Below are 23,351 nucleotides of genomic sequence, written 5' to 3'. Positions count from 1 at the left end.
GAATAAAAGCTTTTGACAAAATCCATACATGATAAAACTTTCAGCAAGCTAGGAATAGAGGGGAATTTCCTTGACTTGATGAAGAGCATAACACAAAAATCCTACAGCTAATATCATACATAAAAGGGAGAAAGTGGAAACTTTCCCCCTAAGACAAGGAAGCTCCCTTCCACCACTCCTATTCAGCACTGCACTGGAAGTCTACGAGTGCAATAAAAAAAATGAAGAAACAAGCCACAGACTGGAAGAAAAGATTTGCAAAACCACAGCTTGTATCTGAAATATACAAAGAATTCTTAAACTCAAGAATAAGAAGATGAACAACCAATTAAAAAATTGACAAAAGATCTGAGCAAACACCTCACAAAAGAAGACATACAGCTGGTGAATAAGCATATGAAAAGATGTTTAACACCATAGATCATTAGGGAATTGCAAATTTTAACATCAATGAATGGCTACACAACTCTAAGAATGATGAAAATGTTTTAAAACCTGAAAATACCAAAAGCTGATGGGGATGTGAAGTAATAGGAATGATCATTCACTGCTAATGGAAATGAAAAATGGTACAACCACTTTGGAAGACAGTTTTGCAGTTTCTTATAAAGCTAAACATAGCCATTTGATCCAGCAATCACAGTATTCCTAGACATTTACTTCATTGAACTGAAGTCTTCTGTCCACACAAAAATGTTCGTATGAATGTTTATGGCAGTTTTATTCATAATAGCCCCAAACCAGAAACAACCAAGATGTCCTTCAACAGGTGACTGGATAAATAAAATGCAGTACTTATATACAATAGAATATTATTCAGTGATAAAAAAAATAATGAGCTATCAGTTGTAAAAAGACATGGAAGAAATTAAATGCATTTTGTAAAGTGAAAAGGCTACGTACTGTATGACTCCAACTATATTTCATTTTGGAAAATGCATAACTACAGAGACACTAAGAAGATAAGTGGTTCAAAGGGAGTGAGAGAGGAATGAGTAGTGAACCAGGGGAGGTTTAAGGCAGTGAAACTATTCTATATGAAGCCCTAAGGTTGGATACATGTCACTTTGCATTTGCCCAAACCCAAAGAACTATACCTCCCAAAGAGTGGGCCTTATGTGAACTATAGAGCGTAGTTAATAATAATGCTTCTGTACTGATCCTTCAAGGGTAATAAATGTACCCCACACATGTGCGAGATGTTAATAGCAGAGATACCTTGCCGGAATGAGTGTTGGGGTGGAGTGGATCTATGTAACTATGTGCATAATCAGTACATCTAAAACTGCACTAAAGTAATTGCCTATTATTTTTTAAATCAGTGACAGAAAGATTCTGGAGGATCCCAAAATATTTGAAAATAAATAACATATATAAATAACCCATTGGTTAGTAACAAATCAACAGGGAATCTAGCAAGCTTTTTCAATTGAATGAAAATGGAAACCCAGCATATCAAAAAGTTGGAGATGCCACTAAAGCAGAACTTGGCAGGAAATTAATAGCATACTATGAATATATTAGAAAAGAAGAAAGGGATCTCATCAATGTCCTCAGTTTTCACCTTAAGAAATTAACACTAAAAAAAGAGGAGCAAATGAAATACAAATTAATCAAAAGAAAGGAAATAATAAAGATCAGAGTGGAATTCAATGAAATAGAAAACAGACAATAGGGAAAATTAATAGACCCCAGAGCTGGTTCTTGGAGAAAATCATTAACATTGACAAATCACTAGCTGGAATGATCATGAGAAAAAGAGAAAAGACACAAATTAACATTATCAAAAATGAGAGAAATTGTATCACTACATATGCAATCAATGTTAAAAAGTGTCATCAGAAAATATGGAGAACAACTTTATGCCAATAAATTTGACCATTAAAGATGAAATGGACAAATTCCTTAAGAGATACAACTCAAAGGACACTCAAGAAGAAATACATAAGCTCAAGAACCTTCTACCTATTAAATAAATTGAAATTGTAAGTAAATAACTTTCCACAAACAAAATTTCAGTCCTGAATAGCTACAATGGTGAAATCTACCAATCATTTAAGGAAGAAATACCAATTTTATGTAAACTCTTTCAGAAAATTTAAGAGAAAGGAATACTTATTAAGTCATTCTGTGAGGCCAGTATTGCCCTGATAACAAAGTCAGAAAAAGACAACACATGAAAAGAAAACAAACACCCATAATGTTCAAAGATGCAAAAATTCTACAGATATTTTTAGCAAATTAAGCTAAGCAATAAATATAAAGAATAGTGTAATCCTACTAAGTAGGGACGTTACCCAGACATTTAAGTTTGGCTTAAACATTCCCAATACCTATCAATGTCCGCATATGAACAGCATCTTAACAGATGCAGAAAAGGTATTTGGGTAAAAACCCAACATCCATTTCTATAATGGTCTCTTAACCTGAAATAGGCCTCTATTATTTTTCCTGAACTTGAATTCCCAACAGCATTTTATTAAATGGTACTTTTTTATTGAAACATTCCCAGCTGTCTTCTTTAATTAAAAAAAACAAACTCCTACTCCACATTTTAATGGCTCAGATAACACACTCCAGTTACTCTTTGTGCATAGGCTGTTCCTTTATCAAAAAAGTGCCTGTTCAGAAGACTCTTCATTTACTCTTTTCCACACCCTCTTATTCCTACCTCCCTCCTCCCAACCCCCCAAAGTTCACCCAAAATAGTTTTGTTTTGGAGCTGTCAGGTTTTAGTGTGTTAATAGGCAGCATATTAAGATATTTGTAATAACTGTACAAAGCACATTGTAGAGAAAATGCTTTAAAGAGTGCTAACAATCTTTTCCCACTCCCTGACCACTCCACCCCCACCAAGCTGCTGTAAAAAAAAGTTTGTCCTGGCAAGAGAAACAAACTACCTAGTATATATGCTAAGGACATTTGCTTGAAGAAGTAGAGCGGCTGAGTGAAAATAGGAAACTCACTGGAATTAACCAAATGCTTCCTAAGAAAGAGCAATGCAGCATCTAGGAAGCAATGCAGCATTCAGGAGGTGGTGGAATTAAATAGTCTAATTCAGGGGTTCTTAACAAGGGTCCATGAGCTTGAATTGAAAATTAAAAAAAAAAAATTCTTGTTGGGACATGTTGATATGGGTGTGATATAGTTATTAAATAATACACAATATAGTGTGGACTTTGTAAGGGGTCCTTGGTTTTCATCTAACTAGCAAAGGAATCTATGGAACAGAAAAGGTTAAGAACCCCTGGTCTAATTTAACTAACCCTAACAAACCCTCCACAATGCTTCCTGAAGAATGAACTCTGACCTCCAAGATCTAAGGCAGAATGGTCTTCTCCATGTCTTGTACTGAAAGAGTTCAAAGGTTGGCAATAAAGGAAAAAGGAAAGCTTTAGGGGTGAGATGGGAATAACCTTTGAAGTTGACCAAAGCATCACAATGCATTTTTTCCTGCCTGAGCACCCTTCCTTGCGTATTCTTGCCCTGCTTCTGTCTCTTGTGATATCTACTATAGCGGCAGTTCCCAGGAATGGAACGTGCTCTCTGAAACGGGCATCCTATGTACAGACACCATAGTAGAAAGTTTCCCATACTTCCCATTAAGCACAAAGGAAGGCCAATAAAAATCTGTATTCCAACCACAAAGGCAATTCGGGACACATAGCAGACCCTTGACAAAGCAAAATACGCTTATAGATTTCAGATCAGGTAGCACTATCAGCCTCTGGGTTGTGTCAGAAAGCAATTCTGGAATACCCACTCCCTCGTTATTGACGAATGAGGGTGAAATACATCTTCTGGTGCTTCAATCTCTCCCAAGATGTAGCCACACAAGTAGCTTGGTATTGTGGTCTCCAAGAACAGTTTCTCTCTCAATCAGTAATACCCCCATAGGACAGTTTTTATTCAATTACATGAAATATATCAGGATCAGACATTTCCTTACTACAGGGGTGGCTTGATAATATAGCTGAGAATATCCTTCCCAATAATATGTTGTCACCCAGTACAGCGAGGGACAGAAAAATCTTCATAAACTGGGGTTAAGAAAATTTTTCCAAAAACTTGGAAAAAAACTAAAGGAATTACTGCCTGTTCTTTGAGGATTATACTAGGACTGGATTATCAGGATACCTGAGAAATATCTGAATCTCTAGGCATGTGTGCCCTTGTTTCTCTATTTCACTTACTATTTACTACTGGTAAAGATATAATTCTGAAAAATTTGATGTTAACTTATAGTAAAAATGATTCTTATCAGAGAGCAATGCTAATGAACTTTGTCCAGTATAAAGTCAAATTATTTCTGTCTGAGAGAAATGATAGTCCCAAAAGGTTAGAGCATTTGCTAGTTTCCCTGTAAAACAATAGCTGGGTTTTATGTAAATCATCAATCCTATTTAATTTAAGATTTCTCTCTTTCAGTTACAATACATGCTTCTACACTTTCCATTTCTCTTTGAACCAGCATTACCATATTTTCAGTGCCCTCATGACTATTAAATAAATCTATGACACGTGCATGCTATATATTTGCACAAGAGTGATGAGTTTAACTTCTTGAAAATTATGCTTTGACAAAGAACAAATGTGAGTAGCACTGCTTGGATCAAGTAAATAGACCACAATTGCCCAGCTGAATGTACACATCCACACCGGAAAAGATGTCACTGTCCAATAGTCTCTGTAATCTTCTCCCTGCTTTTAGACAGTGTGGTAGTTTGAGTCTTTTGGCAACCCCATAATAGTATGTTCTTAAACTAATCCATTCTTGTGACTGTAAACCTATCGGAGGTGAGAACTTCCTTTTGATTAGATCACTTCAGTAGGGTGTGACCCAGGCTGGGTCTTAATCTTCTTACTGGAATCCATAAACAGGACGAATGCAGAGAGAGGGAGCTGCAGAGAGAGAGAAAGAGAGACAGAGAAAAAGAGAGAGAAACCCCCAGAAGCTGAGACAGAAATTCCCAGAAGCCAGAAGCTGAAATCAATGGAACCCAGAAGATAAAAAGCCATAAGAGGGAAGCGGATTTGGCTCACCTGACAGAGTGCCCGCCTACCACATGGGAGGTCCAGGGTTCAAACTCAGGGCCTTCTGACCCATGTGCAGCTGGCCCACATGCAGTGCTGATGCACACAAGGAATGCTGTGCAGCCCAGGGGTGTCCCCCACGTAGGAGAGCCCCACGTACTAGGAGTGCACCTCATAAAGAGAGCCACCCCATGCAAAAGTGTGCAGCCTGCTCAGGAGTGGCACTGAACACATGGAGAGCTGACGCAGCAAGATGATGCAACAAAAAAGAGACACAGTTTCTCTGTGCCACTGACAAGAATACAAGCAGACACAGAAGAACACACAGCGAGTGGACTGAGAGCAGACACATGGGGGGGCATGGACTAGGAGAGGAAAAAAATCTTAAAAAAAATAAAAAGTCATAAGGGCAGAGAGAAAGCTGGAGGAAGTCAGAACTCGAAAGCAACGGCCCCTGGAGGAGAGGGCAAAGATGGGCGAGTGGTCATTGTGCCCTGCCACATGACAGGAGTACAGACCACCAGCAGCTGAACTTTTTGGAGGGAGAGCTTCACCTGACGATTGATTTGAACATTTTTCTCAGCTCGGAACTGTAAGTTTCTAAGTTAATAAATCCGCATTTTATTTATTTATTTTTTTTTAAGAAATTATTTTTTTTATTCATTTTAAAAAAAATATTACATTAAAAAAATATGAAGTCCCATTCAACCCCACCGCCCCCACTCCCCACTCCCCCCACAGCAACACTCTCTCCCATCATCATGACACATCCATTGCATTTGGTAAATATATCTCTGGGCATCGCTGCACCTCATGGTCAATGGTCCACATCATAGCCCATACTCTCCCATGTTTCATCCAGTGGGCCCTGGGGGGATCTACAATGTCCCGTAATTGTCCGTGAAGTACCACCAGGACAACTCCAAGTCCCAAAAACGCCTCCACATCTCATCTCTTCCTCCCATTCCCTGCACCCAGCAGCCACCATGGCCACTTTTCCCACACCAATGCCACATTTTCTCTGTGGACATTGGATTGGTTGTGTCCATTGCACTTCTATGTCAAGAGGGGGCTTAGATTCCACATGGTAAATCCCCATTTTAAAAGCCAACCCATTTCTGGTGTATTGCCTGGGAAGCCTTTAGCAAACTAAAACAGATGGGTTCATAAGAGCTGAACTTTAACAATAACTTGTACGTGTGTTAAGGTTATGTTAAAAATATGTAGGCCCATATTTGTTTCATGCTCTGCCCAATTTTGGACTATATCATGTTCCATAGAGTTGTTAATACCTAAGATGTGCCTGATAACAGGCCCCATGAGAAGCTGAGAGATGTGTTCTGGGAAGTTGGAATGCTTCCTGAACACCAAATCATCCTTGGCCACCCAAATTTCCCTGCCAGGGCTGTTTGCTCTATCTGCAAGGGGAAAGCCCCATTGCTACAACACAGTATCTTCCTTCTTCCCTGGGAAGGCATCTTGTGCACATCCGCCTCTGCTGAAGTTGTCACATCTCCTCGCTCCCCTTAGCCGTTCTGTACCGAGAATTCCAAATGTTCACCTTTAAAGGGGTGATGGACCTTTGCAGTCAATGTTCATTCACTGCCATGGCTTTGCTTGGTAGATCTTAGGACCACTATCAAAGGGAGTTAATCCACAAACACTTTCCCTAGCAGATTGATGGGGATCTACTCCAGTGTCCAGAACAAAGGATAGCAAAGAGAGTGATCTTTCAGTTATAGTTTTGAGTCTCTAACCATCTAGTCATTCTAGGCCTGTGAAGCTGAATTTTAAATTAACAAGGGTCCTTTGTTATTTAATTTCAAAGGGTATATTCTACTTACTATTTTATGACAAAATAAACATTATTGTCCAAAGATGAATAAGACATCCCATCAGTCCTTTAGGAGATCCCAGTCCAATGGAGGCTGCAGACATATATATGTAGCTCTAAAATAAGATATAAATTTAATATGTACTTGAAAGATACAAACAGGGGAAATTAGGGTAAAATTAGGAAGCAACAACACATACTGATTTAAAGGATTTGGAAAGGCCTTCAGCACCGGTGAAATGTGAGCCAGCCTTTCAATGATGGATTGAGATTTGTTGAGTCAAAAGCTAAGTAGGAAAATGGGATATCCAGGTGGGCAACCAGCTTGTTAAAGACCTGAGAAAGCTGTTTTCTCGGGTGTGCCTAAAAATGTAATCTTAATATTTAGATGTAATATAATTCCAAAGGTTTATTTAAATAAAACTTTAGGGTAGATTGAGGTTATATTTAAGTTAGTTTGTCTCACAAATATCATCGCTTTTAGATTCTAATAAAATAAGCGTTTCTAATTGTGTGCCCATTGAAGATATACAATAAAAACTATGGTTTCTATGCTTTTAAACTAACTTGATCTCCCCTCTTCTGTGAAATTCTACCAATGAGTGATCTTTAACTTCCTTCTAATCCTCCACTGCTGTAATAAAATTGTTACCTCAGGAGCAGCCAGGGAATTTAGCAGTCAGGAGCAGGCGTGCAGTCTACTGAAACCCTACTATGTGTAATCTGAATGAGTGTGGGTAGAGCTGTCTCACCTTTCAAGTACACATGCAGAATATTTGACATTCCCTTTCATCTTCTCAAATTGCTTCCAACAGGCATTAATCTTTTAGGAACCATGGAAATTTGAAAGGTCACTAGAATCTTGAAGTTTACCAGCCAAAAGAAGTGCCTTTGAGTCCAGGTTTTTTGAAACCTGTAACCTTGGAAATTTCATTTGCAAAATGAGAAGGTTGGGTCAATTAAATGGACAGCTGTGCCTATGGATCTTGAGCTCCAGGGAAAGACCAGGTGATGTCGAAATAAAATTGAAAGGTATTGATGAGCACAGGACTATAGGAAATCAACCTTCTAAACACTATTAAAAGGCACAGGATTACAGGACATCAACAGACCACATAAAGAGAATAAAGAAAAGAGCTCAGGCCCCAGGACTGATACACAAGATAATTTAGCATTTTGAAAAGCAAAAGCTTTGGGCAGAGGAGGCAGTGAAAAGAAACCAAAAGAATGAAGTGTGATGAAAGACAAGGCAGAAAAATGTTTTCAGAGGGAGGAACGGTTTAACAGGGTAGAACACCGTTGGGTTGAGTAAAAGGAGGGTGGAGATGTGCCCATTGCGTTGGGCACTGTGAAGGTCAACTGTGATTTTGGCAAGGGTGATTTCACAAGGTGCTGCGACATGAACCAGATTTGAGTAGATTGAAGAGTTTAAAGGGGTTAAGAACATTGAGACAACAACTAAAAGAAAATTATTTTGAAAAATTTTACTAGAAGACAGAGGAGAACTTGGATAGTAAAGGAGTGGGAGATCATGGGAAATGCTATAACATGTTTATGGCATGATAAAAATAATCCAGTTTAGAATGGAACCTTGCTGATGCCAGATAGAGTACAAATAAATGAAGGCATAATGCCATTGAGTGGGCAAGGGGACATGAAGCTCTGAGCAGAATTGCAGAGATTTGTCCTGGATGGGAAGAAGAAAACATTATCCTTTAAAGGGAGGGAAGAAGCAACTATGTACAGATATTAGTAAGAGTGGAGTCTTCATTGTGGAAAGAAGGTAGAATGTTTCTATTTTCTCAATTAAGTATAAAGTCAAGTCATTTTTGAAGAGAAAGGGGGGCAAGCTTGTGGGAAATTTGAGAAGGAGCAACACAGTTGTCTCAGATGCTTAGAAAACAGCTTCCCGGGAAAGTGTAGCAGGATTGCACAGAAAGATTACATGTCAATTTGTGGTTAGTGGTCACAGATTTAAAGCAAAACCTTGTCAGTCGCATGATAAGATTTGCTCCAGCTGTTTTTATCACATACAGAAAGGTTTATATTTCTTAGGTAGAATTGGGGTTGGGTACGGAGGAGAGGAAAGACAAGGGAGTTCATGATATTTGCAAAGAAGTGATCATGATGCCACATGGTGGAGTGTAACCTGAACAAGGGGGGAAATAAAGGCAAGACTTGTGGAAGAATAGTTACCAGGTATGGGATCTGGCATCACAGTGGGACAGAAAACTTTTGGAGTAAGAATTCTGAAGCAATCTGACAGTAGGCATAGAAGATGAATTTGGAGTTTGAATATTTAATAAGATTTTGGAAATGATAGATTCTGGGGATCACAACTCAGATTGTGTGATGGTTGGAGCAGACAACTGAAATGGATCAAAAGAAATTGGTGAGCGTGAGGAAATTAAAGGGCATGATGTAGTATACAGAAAATACTTGAAGTAAGGATTCAGAGCATTCTAGAATGTGTAACAGATAGTAACCTCAGTTCAAAAACAGAGGGGTGAAGGAAACGTTCTAAGGTTTTGTGTTTTTATATCATATAAACCCACTCACTTTTGATTCCAGGCTGCCAGGATGTGTTTAGGAGAAGATGACATGTCAGGCTTCCCTGTCCTTCCCTCAGGAGAGCCACCAAGCTCTCAACTGGCCACATGGAGCGGTGGAGGTGAGGGGCCTCTCGCAATGCGTTCCAACCAGTCGCATCCTTGCATGCAGCCTCTTTACTGGCACCATGCTGCCACCTTCTTAGAGATCTTGCTCTTTTCTTGAATACTGCTCTCTTCTTTCCAACAGGGGTCCCCGTTCAACCAGTTAAGTAAAATAAAATGACCACCTGCATTGAGCTTTGCCAGAAGAAGACCCCTTCCTCAGAAGAGCTTTCCAGAAAACAAAAACAATTGACCTGCAGGGAATTGGGGACAAAATGGAACACACCCAACCAGTTTGCTTTGCTGATGGGCAACACAGTGGTGATAAAACTATTTTAGGTCCAATAGAGACAGCTTATCAGAATGGGCAAGCATACCTACCTGATAAATGTTTATCTGCTCCTCCCTTTGTAAGAACTCCTCCATGTAAAATGGAAACAAAGTCAATCCCACTTTGTAAGACAAAACCCTATGTAAAATGGAAATTTAACACCAACCTACTAAAACATTCCTCACTTGCTTGGGTATTCACCCTAGATGAGGGCATACCCTCAGTAGAACTCCCTTCTACTTTCTGAGTGGGATGCTGATTGAGTCACAAATTTCTCAATAAAGCTGTAAGATCTTAAATTGCATGAAAAGTTTTTCTTGTACCCTACCCGAACTCTCTATCTCTCCTCTTTCTTGCCCAACCTCTGGGACGCCTAGAATTTCTCCATAAGTCTGGCCACAAGTTTCTTTTGTATTTAGTCTAAAAGAGAGCTCCAGGCATGGGATTACAAAACCGGGTTACCAGAATGAAATGAGAGTAGAGGAAAAGCGGCAGACAGGAAGAAGCAGCAAGACATAATGTTTCCATAAATTATCCTGGCATAATTAGTGTAATCCTGGTATTTGCAATTATATTACAGGTAAAATGGCATATTCTGAATATAGTAAGCATATTCTAGAATGTAAATTGGCATCTGTCGAAATATGCAAATAAAAGCATTTTAAGCCTTATTATGGCTTTTCAGCTTCCTATATAAAAAAATGTAGGCACCCAGTGGCTACATAATCAAATCTTATCATTTGATTATTTATTTATTCATTATTTTTAGCCCAAAAGTCACTAGAGAGGAGTTTGCTTTCCTACTGACAAATTAAACCAAAGAGAGCAAAGAGTAAATGTTATGTACTTTAATCTTGTATGTCATTCTAGGATTTAGAGAGATAGCTACAACATATCATGGTGTTGCTTTCATTGAGCCAATTAAACACCTATAAATGCCAGAAATTGAAATGAAATCCCACTCTCAGGCAGTGTCCACTCCCTTCGCCCACTCCCACCTTTGTCATACCTGGAGTTGAGTCATTCATATCTGACCTACATAGAGAATTCAACTTGAAAAATGCAAAGGAAAGTCATGTTGTACTTCACTGTTAATTGCGCCTCAGTGAAGACTTTCCTCTGATGGCTCAAACTAAGTGAATGCAGAGAGAAAGGAAATGGTATCCCCTTGTCTTCCAGGGTGTGGCTTGGGGAGTTCTGATACATGTATTTGCCTGACCATAGGAGGTGCTGGGGGTGCATACCACCTACTTGAGCAAAGCTTATCTCATGTCACCTGAGCAGCACCAGGATCCTGGCAGTAAAAGGAGTACAACCAGGAGGCCTTGAAGTGCTCTACAATATTAACCTAAACATTGAAAGGATTGAAAACCTGGAAAGGACTTGGCTGATGAGTAACGATGGCCCTGACATGGACTTTGAGGCAGCAAGGGATAACGGAGAGGCTTTGATCCCTACAGACTCAGATTCAAATTCTGTCCCTGCAAGTGAATCTCTCCTAACCTTACAATCCTTTTTCATTAAGAACCATCTGCACACAGCTGACTATGGAGGTTTTCCTTTGATTGAATCGATATTTTGTGTTTACCATTCTAATTCCAGTGACCATTGATTCATGTGTTGCCTGGTTTTATTTTATCAATTTAACTTCAGTTATTTAATGGATTCATTGACAAATATAAATGTTAATAAATATTAAAATATTGATTAAAATGATATAAAATAATATAAACAGTGAATACACATGAAACCACTTGAGAATAGAAGTCATTTCTTTTTTTTTAAGATTTATTTTTTGTTTATTTCTCTCCCCTTCCTTCCCCTCTCCCCCTGTTGTCTGCTCTCTGTGTCCATTCGTTGTGTGTTCTTCTGTGTCCGCTTGCATTCTTGTCAGCAGCACCAGGAATCTGTGTCTCTTTTTATTGCATCACCTTGTTGTGCCAACTCTGTGTGTGTGTGGTGCGACTCCTGGGCAGGCTGCACTTTTCTTGCATGGGGTGGCTTTCCTTATGGGGTGCACTCCTTGCTCTTGAGGCTCCTCTACAAAGTGGACACCCCTGGTGACATGACACTTCTTGCGTGCATCAGCACTGCACATGGGCCAGCTCACCACGAGTCAGGAGGCCCTGGGTTTGAACTCTAGACCTCCTATATGGTAGGTGGATGCTCTATCAGTTGAGCCACATCCACTTTCCAAGAAGTAATTTCTAATGTGTTCTTCTCCCACTCAAAAAATCTGTGAGATCCTAAATTGTATGAAAAGTTTTTCTTGTATCATGAGGATACTCCATTATATAGTTATACATTTTTTCATTTGTGGCATTTGGGTTGTCTCACTATTTTTTTTTTTTATGGTCACATTCTTTTATAGATCTCATCATTTATCTTGGGTGTAGATCTAGGAATTGTTAAGATCAAGGGTGTAATAAGGAGCCTGACTCCATTCCTTTGACATTGTTTGAGGTTTTAACCCCCAGTTCTCCTTCTTTCCCTTCTGCCCTTAATCTGTGAAAACTGAAAAGAAACTTCCAGTCTTCTTCCTTTTGGTGATGGAGGAAGTTCAAGCCATCTGCAGGAACCATCATCCCAACCTCATCCCATAACTATCATAAAAACCCAAAGCCAGTCTCTCGTTTTCCTTCAAGCTGTTTTTGGACCAGCTTCTTCCTTCTTGCCAGAAAGCCTCATTATCTGAGTAATAAACCTTTTTGGGTCCTTTATGTATATATGTGGTAGCATCAGCATTGATATCCAAAGCCAAATTTGGATGGAAGTCCATTCCGACCAGGAGGTTGGGAGCAACAACTGGCACTTGGAGAAAGAAGTCTAGATGATGACTGCCACCACAGAGAGTCTTTTTTTCCCTTCTGTTGGCTGGTAACTGGCTCTGCTGTCACCGGCCAGCATGCCCCCTGAACAGTGTTGCTGCCGGCTGACAAACTGGAACTTGTAGCTATGCTGCTTTGTGCTGCATTTGCTGATTTCTAGCAAGCCTCTGTCATAGATTTAACTGACTGAAGTCAAAAGATGCAATAATTGGAATTTAGGGACAAGAGTATGAGTTCAGGGCCCTCATTAAAGTAGCCTTGGGCCATTTCTCTCTGCCCAGAATGATACATGTCTCAGATTGAATCACATGATTTGATTCCAGAGTGAGCCATGGATAATGCAAGGCTCAGGAGAAGGTTTACCCAGTGATGGTTGTAGGTCTCAATTAGGTGTACGTCTCAACTAAAAGTAGGTGGCTTATTGGTGCCCTATGCCCTGCCCTATCTGCTGCCTATGCCTGACCCTCAAGGTTACAGGAAAACACACCCATGGCACCATTGTGGCATGGACAAGAAGTGAGCTTGACCATTAACATGCGAGGAGTTCCTTAGCCTCCACAATACTGGTCTGAGGCTCTCTGGAGAAAGAAACTTATGAGTAGGATTGAGAGGATGCTCCTGAAGCATATCTGGTAACCACCAGGAAGGAAGGAAGGAATGGAGGGAGGGAGGGAGGGAGGCAGGAGGGAAGGGAGGAAGGAAGGGAGGAAGGAAGGAGGGAATAATGGAGGGTGGGAAGGAGGAAGAGAAAGATAGAAGATAATCTGGATACAGAGGAGTAAGTAAAAACTGAAACAGTGGTCCAGAATTTATTTTAAAAATTTATGGAACAAAATAGATTAAAAAATCCTGATTGGCTTTTGTGCCTCGACAACATAGATTCTAAATTAACTTTAACCTCTACTGAAATGTACCAATGTCCTTAATCAATACTGGGGCTCAAATTGCAGCTACACCTAGGGATCCCACTAAATTAAAGCAGGCTCTGCATATAATGGAGGATTAACAGGTATGCCTTACCTTCATACTGAAACTGTTGCCTTGTCTACATCACCACTGTCATGGTGTTCATTACCCTCAAATATTGCATAGTAGGAAATGGACATTAGGATCTGAAGAGTATTAAATTAAAATTAAAGTAAGCTTTAGCACTTATAAATTGGCTTGACAAACTAAGGCCCCACAGACCATCTACCCCGGTGAAATAGTTAATATGACCAGCAGATATAACAGGGTCTTCAAGGGTTATGCACTGCTTCTCCATTTAACAGCCCAACTTGATCTGTTCGTAACCTGGGAAAAATGAATGATCCCACATGGTGGATTACCAAAACCTTAAAGTCATGGTTCTGTCCATCAAGTCCCCAGGCCCAATGCTATTGAAATTACTGGCTCCATAAAATCAGCCACTGACAAAAGTTTCAATAATATAGATTTGGCTAGTGTGCCCTGTTAAGTGCCTCTTTCAAAAGCCTCTTGTCCACAGTTTGCCTTTATCTCCAAAGGAACATACCCTTGCCCAGCTACCCATGGCCATCACATGCAATATTTGTAGGAAAGGTCTTACCTGCATCCACCTTTCTCCAGGAGCGCAGGTATACATCCTCCTCAAGTAGATTCATTCAACACATGCATTTAGGACATGCAAATACTCACAAAGAAGTTCACAAAAAGGAGATGGGCCATTGCCCCACGCCTAGTGCAGGGCTCTGCCATTTGGCTGAATTCCTTAAATTATCTGGAAAACGGAGGACCACTCCATACCAAATACTGTAAAAAAAAAAAGCTATTGACTCTCACAGCATCCACAGTGTTAAAACGTACTCTCCTTTACAACTTTTTAGATTCTGGAGGTAACATATTTCTCATTTACAAATTGTATTTACAGCCATTTATACTGTCACCTACAAATCAGCCCACCTCCAATGGGCTCCCTCAAACAAAAGGCTCCAGGATCTGTCCAAATTGGAATACAACAGGAACTCCCATTAGTGCTCTGGGACTCCTTCACTGGAAAAGCTTTAGCAAGCAACCTCTTCTCCTGCCTCCTGGAGACTCTGGATCACCTATGGTGGCCATAAGATGGCTGTAAACTGCTGATGCTTGCCTCAGCCTTATACTGTACACCATTAGAGAAGCAATTGCTGGGCAGGCACATAGTGGGTTCTTCTGGAAGTAGAGTCATTCATGGGTCCTGAACCTGTGACCCTCCATGTCCAGCTGCCCATTATGCTCTGGGACATGGTAGTAGCATCCCACAAGTGTGGCACAGCCACAAAGGCCTCTTAAAAGATGGAGCCAAACTTTGGCCCTCTGGCATCTCCCACCTGAGATAGGGATTGTTTCCTTGTCTTTGGTCACTTACCAGATTCCATGGGACTGGAGGAAGTCATCCCTCACTCAGAGCCCGTGGATACTTGGGGAATACCTTGACATAAACCAAATGAAGAGCAATGGGAATTCACATGCCTTACAGACCAATTGCCACCATCACACGTGATGGGCCTCGTTGGAAAGGTGCTGCTGGTCATTCCTTAACCAAGACATCCCTCATAAAGGACAGGACCAAGAGTCAGCACAGTTGGCCAAACTTCAGGCATCTTAGCACTGGATGCCCTGTCCAGCAGGCAGCCCCATCTTCACATTTTTAGACTTGGGCCCACTGCCAATGGTCTTGTCTGGTCTGCCAATTTGGTCCAGCCAATGGCAGTAACAATGCCTTGCCCAAGGTTGGCCCCTTCTGGGGAAAGAAACCTGAGAATCTTTTGTCCTGCAAATTATAAATCAAGGTTACATATTTCTCTATGCATACTAAAACCACAATCCAAGGCCTCATGGAGAAGCTCTTTATTCACTTCGGAGTTCCAGACAATTGACAGGAACCATGGCACTCATTTCACATCTCAGCATGCACAGTGCTGTGCTCTTGAACGAGGCTTTCAGTTGATCAATTTAGTATCAACTATCAAGTACTATGAAAAACCCTGTAGAATATTACTAGCCTCAGGGTACAGGCCCTGTAGAGTGTCATAACAGAGTCCATAAACAAATTCGAGTTCAATTAAATGAAGCATGGTACATTTCAATTATCAGTCAAAGATGAGGGTGAATTGTAATAAATAATCTGACTCCATTACTCCATTGTTTTGTTTTTTTTTTATGTTTGACTGCTGGGAGCTTTTAAGCCCACCCCTCTGTCTTCCCCTTCTGTCCCATATTTGGGAAAATTAATAAGAAAGCTCTCAGCTGCCCCTGCCTTAGGTGCTACAAGGAAGTTTAAAGCACATTTAGGGACCCTCTGTCTCGCTCCAATCCCTAATTATCATAAAAACCCCAAGCCGTCTCTTTTCCTTGCTCTCTCCAGGCTCTTTTGGACCAGCTTGCAAAGCATCTCTTACGTGTCTCATTATGTGAACAATAAGCCTTTTCATACTCTGATGGATCATGTGTGCATCATTAGTGTCAGCATCCGAACCAAATTTGGGGTAGCAGTCCATCCTGGCCGTGCGGGATGGCCACAACAAAGGGTAAGTGAAAACGAATGTCAAATTGTATTCCCAAGTGGTGGGAGCCCATTGACGCTCTCCAAAACTTGATATTTTCAAGCTCTTAAGTTTAACGAATCAGTACATAATAGTATTTCATTTTGTTTTGATTTGCATTTCTTTGAGTCCTATTAAGCATATTTTCATAAGTTTATTAGCTATAGGTTATTTCCTCTGCTGTGAAATGGTTATTAATGTCATTGGCCCATATTTCTATTACAATGTCATTTTATTTATTCATATATTCTGATGAATTTTGAACATTATTACATGCATAAAAATACCTTCTCCCTGTGTTTCATTTCTGGTCACTTACTTTAAGATGGTTTTAAATGAAGAGAAAGGTTTATTTTAATATAGTTGAATTTACTATAATTTTATGGTATGGTTGGCAACTATCTAAATATTGCTTAACAAATATTTTCTCAGACCAAGGGCAGAAAGTTAAGCACCTATATTTTCTTCTAGGAGTTAAAAGTTTCCTTTTGCCAATTCAGTCTTTACCTAATATCGATGCAATTTCACTTGCTTCTATATTTAAGGTCAATTTTTCTCATTCAATTTACTGAATATTATTCCTTTTCCCACTCTTCTGTCATAACTTCTACCATATACCAAAGACACATATATGTGTGGTTCTGTCTCCAAACTCTCTTTGTTCCATTGGTCAATGTGTGTCTTTCTGTGACAACACTTATCACTATAGCTCTGTAGGTTTTGATATATTTTAAAGGAATTACCTATTCACTAATTTTTTTCTTCATAACTTCCCTTACTACTTTGTCCTTTGCATTTTCATTTACATTTTAGTATCGGTTATCAAATTCAGTGAAAAGCCTTGTAGAATTTTCATCAAAGTTGTCTCAGTTCTACAGATTAATTTAGAGAGAACTGATATCTCCAGAATATGAAGTCTCCCTATCCATGAACATCTTTTTATATGTATTTCCATAAAATTCTTAGTTTTACACATTCAAGGAGTGGATGGTTGGGCTACATTTATTCCTAAGTGCTTTCTAGTTTTTGTTATCAATGATATATTTTAAATGATGCATATTCATTGTTTGTTGCTGGTATATAAAAAGGTCATGTGCCAGCTGGGCTCTGAGCCTCAGCAGAGTTGCAACTTCTACTCTCTGGTCATTGGTCTTACCCAGGTCAGCTAAGAGGGAGGTGAAGATGGTCAACCACCACACCAGGGAACCAAGAGTGCCTAAAACTGCAAGCAGAGGAATTGCAACCATCAACCATGTGGGATCTAAGCCCCCTCTCTATATAGAAGTGGAGTGGACATCACCATTCCAGGGTCCACAGGATGGAGGAATAAAATATGGATTGGAGTGGACTTACCGGTATTCTCCTATGGAACTTTTGTGACTAGTAAGGGAAGAAATTGTATCATTGATGTGGAGAAAGTGGCCACGGTAGTTGCTGAGAGCAGGAAGAGGGAAGAAGAGATGTGATGTGGGGATATTTTCAGGACTTGGAAGGAGTGGGGTGAGGGGGGTGTGGGGTATGGGGGAACCTCTTATATTTTTTAATGTAACATTTTTTGTGATCTATGTATCTTCAAAATATAAAATTAAAAATAAATAAATAAAAAGTTTGTTATTTGTATTTATCTTGCCATTTTGATAAACTCTGTTTTTTCAATCTTAATATTTTCAATGGTTAAAACACCTATTTAACTTGGCTATTATGAAGTTAAAGTAAGGGAGACCAATATAATGACAAGCTTTGTAATTGTTCTCCATTAAATCTTAGTGCCTTTCTATTGCACAGAGACACACACATTGGTTGGTGCAGCATGAAATCAGAAACCCAGAACTCTGAGAGGAATTTCAATTAAGTACCCTTTCTTCTCAGGCAAGAAAAATGTAGCAAAATGTTGCTACTTGGTTCACCAGCCAAGCACATGCATTTTAGGAAGCGCTCAACTGCAGAAGTATTTTGAATAATATGTTTTGCATTTTCTTGAGAAAATCAGTGAGGTTATGAGAGTAACCATTCACAAATTACATACTAATTTCACCAAAACATGTTTGATAACCCAGCCAGACGACATGGCTCAGTGCATTCTACCACACACAGTTGCAGAGAACAAATATAAGTGCTACTATTAAAAACAATTTAGTTTATCTTTTTTCCATTATTTCTCACCCATAAAATATACAAAGGCACCAAAATTAGAATATTGTGTAAATTAAAAGAGTGTTACCTTTGTCATAACAGGCTTTTCACAAGCAAAGAAAGATAGCAGTAATGAAAACCTGATAGTACTTTTTTATTCAATATCAGCTGTCTTCCAGGAAATTCCAAATAACTGGATAGAAAGCAAAATTCCATACAAAGAGGTATGTGCCAGAGTAAAAGAGGGAGAGTTTAGAATTTGCACACACAAGCTTGTCTAAATTATCATATACAAATATTGAAGACCACAGTATAGATGTTTAATTATTTTCAAATTATTCTTCTTTCCAAAGCTAGGCTTATTGATCATAATGTAAATAGCATCAGTATAACAATCAGCCAGTTAGAATTTATTGAATTATTTTAATTAAGAGTCAATACTCAGGTCTGTGGTTACCAGAAAGGTCTTTGTTCATATTTGAATATGCTATTGGATCATGTTTCTATAAGCATTATATTAAGAATCAGTATCATTGAAATTAATAAAAGTTAATATGGAATTAATTGATTTTAGAGGGGCTACTGATATTAAAAAATATTTTATACTTCATAAACACTATTAGTCTTCATAAATACTGTACTTCTTTCAGTATAACACAAAGAACATTGCTTTCTATTTCATTTAAAATGAAACAAAAGGAACTTTTTATCTTACAGTCAACATTTTTAATTATAAAAACCACTTTCTTGCATAAGTACATTTCTATTATTATATATATATTATTTTTTTAATTCTGAAATAATTCAGAATTTCTACTTCTATATTAAGCAAGAATCAAACAGAACTCAAAGTTTCAACCATTTTTGATAGTTAACCCTTTTTACCAATGTGGAAGGCAGGAAATCAATTTCTAGTAACTCTTCTTGTCACTAATCTTATTTCTTCAGGAGAGTCTCTAGCTTGTTTTCCATTTGTGTTTCTATGCAGGAAAAAGTACACAAAATCCAAAGCATACATCCTCCTTCACCAAGCTACCAGTCTAAAGTACTTAAATGAAGGTAACCACCAAAACATGCTGGAGCACACTAGAAAATGCCATTATTGTAATTAGCACCATAACAAAACAGTAGCTTTGTCATCAGATATAAGTGAAAGACTGAAAGAATGGATGGGCCTCTGAATTATGGGGATCCATAAAATAAGCATTGTCTTATTGTTAGGCTCACCAAAAAGAGAAGGTGGTATCAGATGTCCTTGGAAAGTTTCCTCTTAGCAACGGCGAAATAAAGTGGCAGATTCTATTTGCTTGGAACGTTAGGGGATGATAGAGATTATAAAAAGTCTCCACCAAGAAAAAAAAGATCACCAGAAAGAAAGGTGGGGGTCTGCCTCAGAGACCTGCTGGTTCAGACTCCTCCCCCTTGCTTGGTCCTGCACAGTTTAAGAGCTGCACAGTGGCAGCAGCTGTGCTGTTGTGTTCACTGACCACAGAAGACTTAGAGCACCACAAACATTCAGGCACAGGGGTCCAAGGCCACCTTGACCCATAGTGATTGGGAGAACAGCGAAAAAGAGCCCCCAGAAAAGAAGACCAACCCTCAGCAGAACTAGGGGCAAGTGGTGCATGTTCCCAACCTGGTCCCTAATTGCTACTGCACCTAGATGAAAAAAGAAGTTTTTTGAACCTGAACCCATCTCTCTCCTTAAGTTAGAAATTACTGGAGGCAGAAAAGTCTCATGGAAAAAGGAAAAAGGAGAACATGAAACCAATATAAGGCAGGACAGACCAAGGATGATAGCTGTGGTGAAAAGACGGCCCTGAGCAGGGGAGAGCAGTTGAGCAAAATGAGCTGCTGGATTGGAAAATCTGTATTTAAACAAACAAACAAACAAACATAGAGCAGGTCCAGAAGTCACAAAGGAGAACAGAGGAAATACAGCTAAAAGATATTCAGAAGATCAAATGTGAACAAAAAGAAGTATTAAAAAGTTTTAAAAGGAACATAACAGAACTTATGGAAATGAAAACACAATAATGGAGGTTAAAAATACACTAGATGCATACATTAGCAGATTTGAACAGGTAAAAGAAAAAATCAGTGAACTAGAAGACAGAACAATCAAAAGCATACTGTCAAATAACAGATTGAGAAAAGAATTTTTTAAAAGTAAGCAGAGCCTAAGAGACCTATGTGTACAAACATATGCATTATGGGAGTCCCAGAAGAGAAGGGAAAGGGGCCTATAACAATATTAAAGGAAATAATGGCCAAAATTCTCCAAATCATACAAAAGACATAAAAATACATGTCCAAGAAGGGCAACATCTTCCAAACAAGACAAAGCCTAGTAGACCAATTCCAAGACATATACTAATCAAAATGTCAAAACCCAAAAAATAAAGGGATAATTCTGAAAGTAGCAAGAGAAAAGTGATTCATCACATAACAAGGGATCCTCAACAAGACTGACAATTTCTTGTCAGAAAACATGGAGGGAGGAAGGCAGGAGTATGACATTTTTAATGTACTGAAAGAAAAACTGTCAGCCAAAAATTGTTTTTCTGCAAAACTGTCCTTCAAAAATGAGATGCAGTTTAAGACATTCATGAACAAACAAAAATCAAGAGAGTTGATCACCAAAAGACCTTCTAAAGGGAGCTCTTCAGATTGAAAGGAAAGGACAGGAGACAGTGGCTTGGGAACAGTGTGAAGAAGTGAAGATCTCTAGTATAGATAATTATATTGGTAAATGCAAAACCCAATAGTACTGTATCCTCAGTATATAACTCTCCTCTTTATTTCCCATAAGTGTTACAATACAACTGAATAAGAAATAAACATATTTCCTTGTAGTAGAAATACGAAATATAATGAGATCATGTGTGACAGAAAGAACATAAAGAGGGGAAATGGAGGGATATAGAAAGAGAGATTTTACATGCTATTAAAGTTAAGTTGGCATCTGTTCAAACTAGTAGGTTATAGCTTGAGGTTGTTCAATACAAACACTAGGATAACCATGGAGAAAAATGTACAGTCCAACTATATACATGAGACCTTACAAGTGACCTAGCTGAGACCCAAAGAATGTTAAAGGATGAAATACAGTCCATGCAAATAGTAATCAAAAGAGAGCTAGAATAGCTATACTAACATTGGGTAAACTAGACTTTAAGACAAACACTATTATAAAAGACAAAGAAGGACACTATATATTAATAAGTGTCAATATACTAGGAAGAAATAACAATGATAAGCACATTACAGCACTACAAAATACATGAGGCAAACATTGACAAAACTGAAGGGAGCAATAGATGTGTCTACGGTAATATTTGGAGACTTCAACGTACCGCTCTCAACTGTAGATAGAACATCTAGACCGATGATCAATAAGTAAATGGGAACATGAACAAAATGATAAATTAAATAGATCTAGCAGATATTCACAGGAATGACTGCACCCCAAAACAGCAGATTGCACATTCTTCACAAGTATGCATCCATCGTTCTCCAGGGTAGACACATTAGGTCACAAAACATTACACAAACACCCTTACATTATTTTGAGAACGTAAAGTGGCTCAGCAACTGTGGAAAATGGTTTGGTGATTTCTCAGAAAGATAAGTACAGAATTACAATGTGACCCACAATTCCACCTCTAGGTAAATGCCCAAAAGAGTTGAAATCAGGGATTCAAACAGATATTTGCACCCTGATGTTCATAGTGGCATTATTCACAATTGCCAAAAAGTGGAAGCAACCCAAGTGTCCAGCAATGAAAGAATAGATAAATGCAATGTGGTTGGTATATTCATACAATGGAATGTCATTTGGTCATAAAAATGATGATATTTTGATGCACGATAGAGCATGGATGAACCTCGAAGAGCTCATGTTGATGAAAAGAGCCAGAACAAAGGAACGGACATCATATGATCTCAGTTATATTAAATGAGCAGAATAAGCATATTCATGAAGTCAGAAAATAGAAACAGATTACAGGGGAAGGGATTGGGAGGGGAATAGGGAGTTAATGTTTAATTGGTATAGAGTTTCTGTTTGGGGTAATAGAAAAGTTTGGCAATGGATGATGGAGATAGAGGCACACCTTAATACCACTGACTTGTGTATTCAAAAAGGGAAAAAAGGGAAATTTTAGGTTGTATTGATACATAAGTTACCACACACACAAACTCATAGAACTTTAAAACACAATGCAAACAGAACACATAATTACATATCATGGCATAATTATAATGATATTGTTTCATGAGTTGTAAAAAGGTGCCATACTGTGTAAAATGTTAATGGGAAACTCTGTGTGTCAGAGACAGGTATATGGAAGCTCTGTACTTCCTCCATGATTTTTCTGTACACCTATAGCTGCTCTAATTTTTAAAAAAATCTTCAGGCTATAAAAGAAAAGTGATAGGTTATAAAAAGAAGAAAAATTAAAGAATAAAGAGGAAGAAAGGTCGAGAATGAATTCATGTAACTGTTTAATTTAGTTATTTAATTTGTCATAGATTTTGACAAGTTGATTGCATAGTAATGCATTCTCTTTCATTAGTAAAATTGAATTAGTGGAATCATATTAAATTGAGGCTATCATATAACAAAATTTAAGAATTAAAGTTAACATGATTGCATTTTGATTTTTAAAAATATCATATGGAAGAAATTTGTAGTAAGGATATTTAGGTAGCTGAACATTTGGAGTTAGTTTAGTTTTGCTTTTTATAGTTTCCATTCTACTTTCATTTAATCAAGTAAAAAAAACACATTTCATTGTACTTTTTGCTTGTTTTAACTCACTTAACACATTTCAGGTATGCCTTTAATGGGGGTTTTGAAAAGATATTTAACTACCTAAGATTAATCATCCATACAAGGCAAAATTCAGAGTTTCACTTATTTCAGTTTTTATAATCTATACTGAAATGAAGTAACAAGAAGATAAACCAACAAAAATTTTGCTAAATTATATC

General features: G+C 38.5%; 1 long non-coding RNA gene across 1 annotated transcript in view; it reads left to right on the top strand.

Moving 5' to 3' along the window:
• LOC139439398 (uncharacterized) overlaps window positions 1–16,122 on the top strand; it is an 82,650-nt gene extending 66,528 nt beyond the window's left edge. The window contains exon 3 of the long non-coding RNA XR_011649307.1: window positions 16,046–16,122. This is a non-coding gene — a long non-coding RNA (uncharacterized lncRNA). The remainder of the gene's footprint in view (window positions 1–16,045) is intronic.
• Window positions 16,123–23,351: the final 7,229 nt, after the last annotated feature.

The sequence above is a fragment of the Dasypus novemcinctus genome, chromosome 8 (genome assembly GCF_030445035.2).
Source record: "Dasypus novemcinctus isolate mDasNov1 chromosome 8, mDasNov1.1.hap2, whole genome shotgun sequence".
NCBI lineage: Eukaryota > Metazoa > Chordata > Mammalia > Cingulata > Dasypodidae > Dasypus > Dasypus novemcinctus.
Note: the sequence above shows the minus strand (reverse complement) of the source record. Positions and strands in the feature narration are given on the sequence as shown.